This window comes from Lepidochelys kempii, chromosome 5, assembly GCF_965140265.1.
Source record: "Lepidochelys kempii isolate rLepKem1 chromosome 5, rLepKem1.hap2, whole genome shotgun sequence".
Classification (NCBI taxonomy): Eukaryota; Metazoa; Chordata; order Testudines; family Cheloniidae; genus Lepidochelys; species Lepidochelys kempii.
In genome coordinates, this window is record NC_133260.1 from 124109264 (window position 1) to 124123308 (window position 14045).

Sequence of the window (14045 nt, forward strand, 5' to 3'; positions counted from 1 at the left end):
CCCTGTGCCAAAGCAGCTACAAGCTTCAGAATCAAAACAGGCTCCCTGATGCCCTCTCTCATCTCCCCGTCTTCTTGTGTCATTCAGAACTCTGTACAGAAGAGCATCCAGCTCACTGCTTTTGAGGAGCAACCCTGGAAGAGACAACTTGAAGCAAAAGAATGAACAGATCGCCTTCAGTGTGTGATTATTTGTCCAAGAGCAAGTATATTTGGCGACACCGTGATAAAGGCTTCAGACTGTGGTGGATGGAACGAAGCTGAGATGATATTGATACTTTACCACGGTCACGCTGTAGCTCTGTGCAATAGGTTGTTTATGAAACCTGCAGTAAACAACGAAAACAGAAAAATATTTTCCTTGGAGGGGTTGGGATGGCAATTGGATTTCTTAGATAGTATTCTCTTAGGGACAGGGACTGTATTTTTATAATGTGTGGTTGTATCAGGGTGGTCACCCGCTTCTGCCTTAAAAGGCTTAAAATAGCCCGGGGAGAGGGCTGTGGCAGGAAAGGAAAAGCGGGGCTGATTGGGAAAAGCAGCCTGAGCTGGGGACCATGCCCCAATCAGGCCATGGCTGGCTTAATGGGGGCTCAGCTGGCCCTCATAAGAGGGCAGTGGGCCAGAAGCAGACACACACACACTCTGTCTCTCTCTCTCTCTCTCTCTCTCTCTCTCTCTCTCTCTTTCTTTCTTTCTTTCTTTCTTTCTTTCTTTCTTTGCCTTTAGAGAGAGAAGGGCCTGGCTGCTGGGGAGCGTACCTGAGTACCTGGGGGAAGGCCAGAGGAGCTGGGGAGCTGTGGCCTGGAAACCCCCCAAGCTGCAGGCCTAGTGTAAGGCCAGAAAGGGTACTGGAGTTGCAGGGGGCAGCCCACGGGTAGGCAGAGGCAGCAGGTCCAAACCCCCCTGGCCTATGATGACTGGTTTATACAAACTGCAGTCAGCCCCAGTGAAAGGGGGCTAGATGGTGACTGGCAGTAGCCCATAGGCTGAAGCAAGGTGGAGATAGAGGGTGGGAGAGGGGAGACCCAGATCTGCGGGGTATTGCCTGGAGGGTCAGCACCCCAGGTATAAGGGCACCAGGGTGCAGGAGGGTCATGGGGGCCAGTGGCAAGTGGGACACTAGCCTGCAGAGGGCGCTCCAGAGGCTGGAAACACTAATTCCCTTAGATGACCAGCAGGAGGCGCTGCACCGGTGAGTCATCGCCCCATTCCCGTGGTCATACAATGCCTAATACAATGGGGATCCAATACTTATTGGAGTTTCTTGATGCTATTGTAATGTAAATATAAAATACCACCACCACAGTAAGCAAACACTCCTCCTGCCAACATTTTGCATTAACATTGTTGGTTGTCTCCAGACTATCTCAACATACATTTTTAGGTCAGTATTCTCCACAGAAGTAGCACATTAAGAGAGAGGGATGGTAACCACTCAAAAGAATGATAGACAAATAGAGCTAGGAGAGCAATAGCAAAACAGAGCCAATATAGTGATGGGTTTTACTGGATCAAATGTCCAGTGCAGCGTTCAGACTGAATTTCACTTTGAACTCTTCAGCTCTAGCCTTTATCTCTGCGTATATGTGGTTAGAAAATGAGGATTTATGGAATATGTCAATTATTCAGCAAAAAATAAAAGATGAAATATTTCACTTGAAAATTTTGGTATTTCAATTTGAAAAAGGTTCCATAGCGCTTCAGGCGGCTGTAATTTGGTTGCCTCATACTCTGAGTATCCTTTCCAGGCCGGGGTCCTTGATCACACTACATCTTTCATCATGCAGCACAGTCTCCCCTCATGATGAGGTGAGGTGGTTGCTAGGGACTTCCAAGATGCAAAGAGGCATCGTGGCAAATGTAGTCTGTCTGGGCAGCCCAGCCCATAGAGAATGGGGTTGTGAAGTGGGAGGGATAGCTCAGTGATTTGAGCATTGGCCTGCTAAACCCAGGGTTGTGAGTTCAATCCTTGAGGGGGCCATTTAGGGATCTGGGACAAAAATGGGAGATTGGCCCTGCTTTGAGCAGGGGGTTAGACTAGATGACCACCTGAAGTCCCTTCCAACCCTGGTATTCTATGATTCAAACTACAACTTCCAGGAAGCATGTCAGGACAATCACATGAAGAAAAAAAGTCAGATATTTGGTTATGGAAAGCAGGAAACTTTGGCCAAAAAAATGGTAGTTTAGTCAAAAATAGTGCTTGACAGAAAATTGACAGAATTTTTTCAACCACTGCTAATAAAAGGGATCTCCCATTCAAACTTGCAAGGAGTCCCTGCCTGGCATACAGCCAGTGTAATTAGTAGTTATGCCAACCCATTTGCAGTCCTTGGCACTGGGCTATTGCTGTGAGTGTCAGGATGAAGTGCTTTGGCATACTCTACATTCTCAGCTAGCACACCGAGGCTTGGGGATAGGGTTTTTCCTTGGAGTCTCCAAGAATTAAAGACTAACCTTTACTTAAAGGTTATGTCATGTGATGAAACCTCCAGGAATGGCTCCAGCCAAAACTGGCAACCCTACTTGGCGGTCATAGCCATCTAGAATATATCACAATAGCCCCCAGGTTGGTCTAAACTACACTAGTCTGGTGGAGAAATGAACTCAAACACAAACCATGATCCTGGGTGGTTCTTTCTTCTCCCTCCCAAATCTACTCCCAGTTGATATCCACCTCAGCAGATAACCTGTATTTATTTACAGTTTGTCCTGTCCTTGGAACAATTAGTTTTGATGATCTTGGATAATTTAGTACTACTAACCAATACAGACTTCAAAAATTGTGTCATGAATGCAGCCTGTCATCTAGTGCATGGATACTTTTTGAATGTGCGGGTTAGGAACTGGGAGATTTATTTCTTTGATGCTACGTTTCATCCACAAAGTACTTCAACATTTACTCCAAGCCTGTGTTTTCCTCAGTATGAATTGCCTTTAGGGTTCTGTTAACATTGTTTTAATTTTATGGCTCTAGCAAAACATTAAGACTAACTTTTTCAGGGGGAAAAAAAAGTGTTCATTCTTCAAACTTAGATTGTTGCCATGTGTCACAGTTATTTAGGGTAGATCAGTTCCAGAGCTTTATTCTATATCGTCTAACATTTCTGTAAACTAGCGACAAGTATTCCCCTCCCTTTTATTGTTCTTAGATCACAGTACTACTCTGTGGATAGAATTTCCCCCTTTCTTTACTCAAATGTCTTCTTACTGAAGATGCCAGATAGTTTCAGTGAGCTACTGTCAGTAAAATATTATCTAGGAAGTCATGGCACTATACATTTTAAAAAAGGAGACACTATAGTTTCTGCTGTACCCTTACTGGGCAAAAGGCCCCAAATGCACAAATACAGAATGGAGGATAACTGGGTTGGCAGCTGCACTAGTGAGAAGGAGCTGGGAGTTGTCAGGGATCACAGCATCAACATGAGAGTCAACAATGCAACCCCTCCTCTGCCAAAGTGGGGCAACTGCCCCATTACACAGAGGCTTAAAAATCTTGAAATCAATATGCCAATATTCCTGTATGGATCATATCTTAGAAATGCTCTAGGATGCAAATCAAAGAAATATACCAGAGCAAATATCTCCAACCAAACTGGTTGCTGTATTAAAGGACAGACTTTGATCCAGTTAATGTCTTTAGAGAAATCTGCTTCAAGGGCAGCAGAAATCTGAACTAGATTTACTAAATATGCTGTTAGATTCTGGCCACTTTCTGTATATTTAAAGCAGATTAGGATAGTAATCAGTAAAATTAGCAATGCTTGTGACACAAAGATAAGAAAGGTTTCAGAGTAGCAGCCGTGTTAGTCTGTACTCACAAAAAGAAAAGGAGGACTTGTGACACCTTAGAGACTAACACGTTTATTTGAGCATAAGCTTTCGTGAGCATCCGATGAAGTGAGCTGTAGCTCACGAAAGCTTACGCTCGAATAAATTTGTTAGTCTCTAAGGTGCCATAAGTCCTCCTTTTCTTTTTTTAAAGATAAGAAAGGAGATCTTAAATCAGTTTCCAGGACTTTTCCCAAATGCAAGGATACCTCGGGAGGGGCAAAAATATTAACAGGATGAAAGGAAAACTAAAAACCACAAAAAATAGCATGGAACATGAAAATTTAAAGGTTCAAACAGGACGGCATTCTTTTGCTCCCAGTTCTGGAGAAACAGAAAAGAGCCTTTATTGCTCTACGACGTCCTGCAGCAGTCCATATTTAACGCCATGGGAAACTGTTAGAAAAGACTCTCTTTCCCCTTGGTATGGATTTCTGTATTTAAAGACTACCTCGATATTTGGCAGCGGCCTCTATTTCACAAGAAAGGATGAACTTTTTCTAAAGACAGAAGGTTATTGTCCAGATCCACACCTGGTGTAAATCAGCCTAATTTTCTACCCACTCTCACTGATTTTTACACTGTCAACTTCAGTGGAAATTAGTATTGATTTACCCTGACGTGTGTAAGGGGATCATTGATTTATAACAGCTGAGGATCTGGCCGGAGACTTCAAGTGGCACATTCATGGACACATAATGGAGATAAAATTTGCAAAACAAAGAGAGAAAACGCAATGTATTCATTTAAGTGCAATTTATACCCTGAGTGCTCCCCCACAACCCACCCAGTGAGTCAGACTCTGCAAAGAAGACTCCAATTTTGAAAAGCTGTTAAATAATTTTTTTTAAATATGTGCTTGTAACAGGGTGTACTGGCCCTTTAATACTAAAGGGGGCCAGAAGACCCTGATACAGAGACATTAGAATAAAAAAAGGCTCCAGAAATGTTCTTGTAGGAGGAGGAGAGGCAGCAGCCCCCATCCAACACTAACTCTCTAGAAGACCAAGACTCGGTCCCTTTAAAGACCTAGAACTAGGAGCCCTATAGCTTTGGTGGGGCAGGGCTCCCCTCTCTCCCAATAAATTGAGGGAAAGTTCTTTGAAGGAGGGCAGTAAATACCCTGTCTTTGGCATCAGAACAGGGAGTGTGCTGCCAGCGAGAAGTAAGCCAGGGCACGTCTACTAGGAAGTAAATAGGGTGACCAGATAGCAAGGGTGAAAAATCGGGACAGGGAGTGGGGGTAATAGGCACTTATATAAGACAAAGCCCCAAATATTGGGACTGTCCCTATAAAATCGGGACATCTGGTCACCCTAGAAGTAAGGATCAGCAGCTCAATGAACAGTCCGGGGCAAAACATGAGCTCAGTATGAATTATTGTGTTGCTATGATGGACTACATCTGGAACCTTAAGGACTATTTTGAACTGCTTTTGACGACTAACCCAGCCCCAGGTGGTGGTTATTGGTGATCCCAAGAAACACTGTGTGGAGTTCCTAAGGGGATCCGAAGAGGGGGAGCAAAGGGAGACTGATGCAGAGCCATGAGGGGGAGCTCAGTAAATGTGAGCCCCTTTACAGTAATCCAGAAAGCTAATCACTACAATTATATTAAGTATGAAACTAAGGTCCCAATCTTGCATTTACTAGTGCAATGCTTTAATTGCACGTGTGTGAGTCATTCTATTGGAGTCAGGCACGGGCACAAGTGTTTTCAGGATTGGGGACTGAATGTCTGCCTATCAGGACAGAAACGGAATGCTATTTTCATAGGGGTGCATTTCTAATTAAAATTATGGTCCTACTATGGACTTGTGCCTCTGTAAAAGTGGCATCATGTTTATGTCCTTCAGTGGGTTCTGGATAGTGGATCCCTGCACCCATGCCAAACTCCACTGAAGACATAGGCCCCGTGCCTACAGGGAGCTAATTGTAGACTTGGGACCTGAATATTTTTCCAGAAATATGCTTAGGTTACAAGTCAAATACCCCCACCCCCAATGCCCAGCCCTATAAACTCAGTCTGGGATCTGAAAGTCAAGCTGGCATCTCTCCTACTTATGAAGTATCATCAGTAACAAGAATTCTGCAGGTGAAGTTATGTCTTAGTTATACCTATGTAACACCATCATCTTCAAATGATGCTGTCAGTAATGTATGCACAACTTCCACTGGAAAACAATGAGAATTTGTGGATGTGAATATGGGTAGAACTTGGTCCTGCATTTGGAATGTGGTCAACCATTGTTTTCAAGTGCATGAGTTGCAAATAGGATCCAGAAGAGTCTTTCACATCTGTGTGGGTTCTGCAAAGCTGGCAAGCAGTACAAATCTATTTTTGCCACTGCAGTCAGCGAGTTTGCCAGTGTTTCCACTGTCCTGCTGTGTGCCTCTTCTTCCCCTGCCACCTGTCTTTTCTATTTGGGCTGTAAGCTCTTCAGACTGGAGACTGTATCTTATGTGTTTGTAGAGCACCTAGCACTGTTTGGACATCTAGATGCTATTATAATAATCTAAGGAAAATTATATGGCCCTCCATGGCCACAGTATCTGAGCACTTCAATCTTTAATGTATTTATCCTCCATTTCACAGAAAAAAACTGAAGCATGGAGTGGCTAAGTGACTTGCCCAAGGTCATATGGGATGTCTGCGGTGAGGCAGGAAATTGAACCTAGGTCTCCCAAATTGCAGGCTAGAGGCCTAATTACTGGACCATCCTTCCACTTTTCCGCTGGAATAATAATTTGCTTCTGCTAACACCCAAGATACATTGAATAAGATCTTGACATTTACATAGTTACCATTGTCACATCAGAATCAGACTTTAATACATATATTTTAGGGAACATAAGAATGGCCATACTGGGTCAAACCAATAGTCCATCTGGCCCAGTATCCTGTATTCCAACAGTGGCTGGTGCCGGATGCTTCACAGGGAATAAAAAAAACAAGACAATTTATCACATGATCTATACCCTGTTGTCCACTCCCAGCTTCTGGCAGTCAGGGATTTATTGACACACAGAGCATGAGGTTCCATCCCTGACATCTTGGCTAATACCACTGATGGGCCTATCCTTCATGATATTAATTATTTTAAGCCTAGTTCTAACTCGGGCCTTCATAACCTCCCCTGGAAATGAGTTCCACAGACTGATTGTGAGTTGTGTGAAGTAGTGTTTCCTTAGGTTTGTTTTAAGCCTGCTGCCTGTTAATTTCATTGAGTGACCCCTGGCTCATATGTTCTGTGAAGGGCTGAATACTTTTCACTTCCTCCACACTGCTCATGGTTTTATAGACTTCTATCAGATTCCCCAGTCCCCATAGTCTTTTTCTAAACTGACCAGTCTCTTTCATATCTCCTCATATGGAACCTGTTCTATACCCCTATTCATTTTTGTTACCCTTCTCTGTACATTTTCCAGTTCTAATAGATATTTTTTTAGAGGGGTCAATCAGAACTGCATATGATATTCAAGGTATGGGAATTCCATGGATTTATATAGTGGCATTGTGATCAATTCTGTCTTATCATCTTTTCCTTTTCTAAGGTTCCTAACATTATGTTCCTAAAATTCTTTTAGGAACATATGACAATGGTGAATTAATTGTAATGTGGCTGTAAAAACCCATGTCTGATATATATTATCTCAGCTGATCTGAGCCTAGAAAATGTGCATCAGGGAAAGAGAAATCAAAGAAACCAAACCCTGAAAGTGCCAGGTGCCCTCAAATCCCACTGGACCCAATGGGAATTAAGGATGTGCAACACCTTTCAAGATTAGATCCTAACCCGTTAGAAGAGTCCAAGTGTGTGGTGCAGCTGGTGTAACTGCAAAGGCTGGGATCCCTGGGTCAATTTGTGTTCACAAATCAATATACTCAAAAAGGAACTTTTTAAAATACATTCTCAAATCTTAAGTGCAGTAGGTAAACTTTGCAAACTTGGTGCCTTAACTTATTTATTTATTCCCAGATTGGAGTGCTCATGTGTTGGGTGCTGTACATATGCATAATTAGTGTCTCTCCTGAAGATCTGACAGCCTAAACAAAGGGTGAAGAAAGTAATTAACTCCATTTTATAGAACGGGATTTGAGGCATGGAGAGATTAAGAGTCAGGTTTTGAGAAGTATTTAGTACCTAACTCCCATAAGTGACTTGCTTAAAATCACACAGAAATCTGCGGCAGAACCAGGAATAGAATAGAAAGCTCTGGAGTTCCAGTCCAGAGCATCCTTCTCCTCTAAAGAAAAGCACCTAAATAAAAGCAGCTTGTATTTTCCAGAGGTGTTGAGTGCTGTTGTATATTAAAACTTCTTGTCTAACACTAATGCTTTGCATCCATTTTCAAAGAATAAAACTTGAAAATGTTCGACACTGAATATTAAAAAACAAACCCCCAAGATTTATTCATTAAATACACTCTGCCTACTCAACAGGCAAAGTCAATTTATTCTATGTTCTACGTAGACATGGCTTTAGAAAGCTTGCAGTAAAAGACTTTGTCTTTTAAGAGAACATCATTCTAAAATAATCATACAGCAAGTCTCACACTAGTTTGTAATCTGTTCAAGTCAAGAATCAAACTAATTTTCTGAAGGGCTTTTGGCCATCCCTCAGATATTACCAGCACCAGGAGATGAAATGCAGTCATTGCTTTGCAATCACCTAGTTTGAGAAAGCTTTCTCCATTAAAAAATGTTTAGGTTATGACATTATAAATCTCTTATCCTGGCTCATGTTGTTCTAAAGAATCCCATTTTTGTGCCAGAGCACAATTCAATTTAATTCTTGGATGGATAATTCTAACTTTTAGCAACTCACTAAAGCTTATGTTAAACTTTTCCCAAAATAATGAGAATGTATTCAAGGCAATTTTCATTAAGAAATACAGTAACATATGCTAGTTTCAAATGATCTACTGTGGTGAAGATGATGAATTACAACATGTGCTTCTATAGCCTGAGTAGAGCTAGGTTTGGGTGAAAAATTTCTCCCAAACCTTTTACATGAAACATGTACTGAAACATTAATGAATGTGCCAATTTTGCCAAATTGTTTCAGAGGAAAAAAAAAACATTTCAACATTTTTTCAGCTGAAAGCTACTTTGTTTCAAAATTAACTGTAATTTAATTTTTAAAATGTTTTAAAAACTTTTCATTTGACCTGAATATTTTTTTTCACTAATAACGTTTGGCTTTAGTCCAACCTGAAACTATTTCCCTCCACCAACTTCTCAGAATTGCCAGACTGAAAATTTCCCTAGCTCTAAATCTTGAGGGTACATCCTCAACTTGGGGTGTAGCTTCCACCATGGTTTCTGGGTAGAATTTCTTAAAATTAAATGAATGCCACATTAAAAGCAGACATTTTTCTAAACAAACAGGTGCTTTAGAGTCCAGGGGTTCCCAAACTTAGTTTGCGGCTTGTTCAGGGTAAGCCTCTGGCGGGACACAAGACGCTTTGTTTACCTGAGCGTCTGCAGGTATGGCTGCTCGCAGCTCCCAGTGGCTGCAGTTTGCCATTCCCAGCCAATGGGAACCGCAGGAAGCGGCACGAGCCTTATCCTGAACAAGCCACAAACCAAGTTTGGGAACTCCTGCATTTAGATCATGAAAGTTAGGTACCTGAACAATCTTTCATTTGTGTGAAGGTTGGAAAGACTTTCCAAATAATCTTTTCATAACCTCAGTCTCTGCTGTAACAGACATATCTTACAAGACTATAGAGCACTATTCACTGAACCTAGTCAAAAGCATGGTCAGTTTCCAGTCTTACCACATCTTTTAAAAAAGTATGGCTGGGGGGAAGGAATCATGTGATCTGTAGAGAAGATGGCTATCTGACTTGTGGTCTCCTCAATCCCAATCCACTAATCCTCAATTAAGTATGTCTGAGGTATCTAAACCATAACCTTTTGTACAAAAATTATTAATTAAATGAGGGGACCCTTTTTGTTGTGTTATATTGGTCCTGCTGGGAAACAAAGAGAACACCAGACAACCCAATCCTGAGTCTCCAAAGAAAGGTAGGCCGAGGAAACCCAGTAGTCTGGCACAGGACTTTGCAGGTCTGAAGGACTTCCTAACTACAAATTTGATTTTTTTATCTCAAGATATACATGAGCTCTAGAGATGTGGGAGAAGTCAATGCTCATTTGACCTATTTAGACAATGAATTACAAAAACACTGCCACAGACATGAAGGAGGTTAAAACCAGAAAATGCTTCCTTAAGGCAAAGGCTAAGGACTCTTGGAGAAATAAGACCTCCTTGAAAACAGATCACATGGGAATAATTTGCGGTTACTGGGGATCTTCAGAGCATGCACTCTAAAGTACTGGGATTGGATCCTGGTTTTCTCCCCTGGAGATTGAAAGGGCTTGTCGAATGGCAGAGACCAGAAGAGAAAACTGCCAACAACCCAGATCTATCATCTTCAAATTGCTAAGATTTAGTGACCGAGTGAAGCTGATGCCTGCTGCTAGGCCAAAAAGAACTCATAAGTATAAGGATTTTAAATTTTCTTTTGTCTCCAAGCTTCTGTAAATTTAAGCAAGAAGAGAGCAGCATTTAATGGCATCAAACAAACTCTCAGGAGATCAGATATCGAATACAGCCTCAGATTGCCTGCTATCTTCATAATGAAGATGAGACTGAAATACTTCAATTCCACATTGGATGTTTGGCAAGCACTATAGGAACTGAGATCAGATCTCACGAAGCATGATCTTCTCAAAAAGGAAAAGGAAATGGTGAGTATAAGTCCTGAAGAAAAAGAAACTGATTGGGAAAACCAGGCAAATCAAGTACATATTTTATAGTATTATAGGGTGTAATTAATACTGTTTGACAAAATATTTAGTATTATTTGATAATTAATATATTGAGAAGCCAACATAAGTGTGTATGTATATATATATATATTCAAAACAACGATATTACGTTTATTTCCCTAATTTCTGCATCTATTTATATAATATACACCTGATGCTAATAGATTCATAACTATTTATTTTGTGTCTATCACTTTATATGGGCACTTGATATTTTTATTTTTTCTCCATAAACTGTATCTATTTATGAGGTGTATGGAAACAATATACTCAGATTTATTTGCACACATAAATGGCACTTCACATTTACCTTTTTGTTCTATGGGTATAAATAGTTATATACCATATGCTTATCATTTATATACTATATACTCTTATTTATGCATTCATAATCATGAAGCAATAGGATTCATTCATTTATATACCTTGGTATGTGTACGCATTTTGGTAAATATAGGTATATTTCTGGCATATTCTGAAGTAATTCACATTGTGCATGGCAGGAGAAAGGGTAGGTGCAGGCATATGGCATCTAGGATCTGAATGTGCCTGTACTGAAAGTCAAGGATGTTAAGGGTAAAGTGGGTGGTGTACGATGTTTTCTGTTTTTTGCATGGAGAGTCACTTGGAGGCTGGCAGTCTATTGGGCATCAGCTAGCACCTGAATGATCACTGATTTGCCCCCCGCCCCCAAACTCAATAGATTTTTTGTTCCTGGAATGTATAGGGACGTAATGAACCTTCCAGGAGAATCAAAACTTTAGGACACTTAAAATCAAATGGATGCCATATAGTTTTCCTTCAGGGGACACATTTAAAGAATGAAGATACAGATAATTAAAAAAACAAACAACCTATCGGTGGGGCATGAACAGCACTTCTCTTTCATCTTCAGAAATGTTACTGAACAGGCCTTTGATCCATTAGAATGACCATATTTACAAGTGATCCAGAGAAAATTAGCCTTTGGACATAAATTTCTGACCTGAATTGATGTTATTTACAAATCACCCTTTGTCCCCTATCACCTCTACTGTTTGACACAGCCATGGAATGGCTAGCAGCATATGTCAGACAGATACCATTACCAGGAATCATCATCCGGGATAAAGGGTATACGATTAGTCTATACACAGATGATATTCTGCTCACTCTTAAATCCGTCCTCTTCAATTCCACAGCTATGACGTACAGTAAACTACTTCAGAGATATCAGGATTTCAGATAAACTGGAACAAGTCTCAAGTGATGGATTTCTCATAGAGCAAATCCATCTCAAATACAATAATTCTCCTTTCATTCATGCAAAGCGATAACCTATGTAGGCATCAGGATATGCTCTGATTTATGAAAGACAGTATCTGCAAATATGGATGTCATACTCAGAAGTGCCAAAACTGATGAAGAAATAGCATTCACTACCCAAAATCTTTATTGGGAAAGGTCGAAGCTATTAAGATGAAGGTATGACCAAGATTAATGTGTATATATAAGATTAATTCCATTTAAATTTCCTGCTTCAATTTTCACAAGAATAAGTAGAGTTGTTCAACAATTCTTATGTGATACAAATACTCCACAGATATCCCACAAAATACTTAAGAAATCAGGGCCAAATGGGGGTGGTGGAATTATCTAATTTGTATTTATATCAGCTGGCTTTTCAATTAAGCTTTTTAATCAAATGGTTCTGTCCCACCAACTTTCTTCCCAATCCCCATTATGGTTTGAAATTGAAAACAAATTAGATAACTTCTTCAGCTCTGTCTGTACTTCTGTTTTTTTTAGACTGTTGCCTTCACCTTTAAAGACCCCTCCCCACCCCCCCACACATAATATTTACCTCCTCTTGGAAAGTTCAGAAAATCAACTCCTTTACCACTGCTTCTAATCTCATCAAATCTTCTCATGCCAATCTGGAACAATTCCTCATTTAAATTTGCAAATATCTTAAAACCCATACCCACTGGCTAACCAAAGACTCTAGCCCATACAAGTTACTGAACAGACAACTTTACCCTCCTTCACATATCTTCGTGATAAATACCAGCTACCAACAAAGCAAGGTCCTTTCCACAATAACCTTTGACTCAAAATTATAAATTTGCTGGGGAATTGTTGGCAGGCCATAAACACTCCACTTGAAGTGCACCTTTAAAAATGTTAGCCAAAAACATTTTGTGGGTAACATACAAATAGCTTTCAGAGTGGTAGCCGTGTAAGTCAATATCAGCGAAAAAAAACCCTCAAAAAACCAAAAAAAAAACCCCAAGGAGTACATGTGGCACCTTAGAGACTAACAAATTTATTTGAGCATAAGCTTTCGTGGGCTAAAACCCACTTCATTGGATGAATGCAGTGGAAAATACAGTAGGAAGATATATATATACAGAGAACATGAAAAAATGGGTCTTGCCATACCAACTGTAACGAGACTAATCGATTAAGGTGGCCTATAAGTCTCGTTACAGTTGGTATGGCAAGACCCATTTTTTCATGTTCTCTGTGTGTATATATATCATCCTACTATATTTTCCACTGCATGCATCCGGTGAAGTGGGTTTTAGCCCACGAAAGCTTATGCCCAAATAAATGTGTTAGTCTCTAAGGTGCCCCATGTACTCCTCATTTTTTTTTATACAAATAGCTGAATTCCTTGATTTACCCTACTGACTCTACCATAAAAGAAAAAAGGGCTTATAAGCTAAACATCTCCACTTCCTCCAACAGATAGGATAATATGTGGCACAATACATGACTAACATCCAGTTCTGGTTTTGCTTTTCTTTTGGATCAAAATTCTGAATAGATACTATTGACTTCTGAGTGATTGCATAAAGCTGGACTTGCCCTGCATAGAAAATGTTGGAGATGTGACGGCTCCAATGAAAACTTGTTTTACATAGTCTTTGAACGTGAAAGTATATCTACATTTTGCAAGGAAGTGTGTGGTGCTCTAAGGAGACCAGAGTAGGGGTTTCTGGGGCATGACAGCTTAGACAGGCCTTTGTTCTCATGTTAGTCTTATAACAGGGACACCTGAGCTAAGACACAGTGAGACAGTGCCTGGTCTGTGTAGAAGATGTGGGAGTGGGGGAAGACTAGCTGTATTCTCCCAAGCAATGCAAATCCAATTCTCCCCACCCGAGACATCAAAATGAGGCACTATTCACAGCAGATGTTCATAATAATGTCACATGCACTCTGCTGAGCTGGGGGGCTTCTCAAGTTTGACTTCACTGGATACAGTTTTGGGAGGGATTCGATTAAGGCATCCTACAATGACAGGACGAGTATCCCAGTCTTCCATGTGACAACTGCTGAGCCAGCAGACAACCCAAGGATTTAGAGGTAGGAAGACCAGTTTAT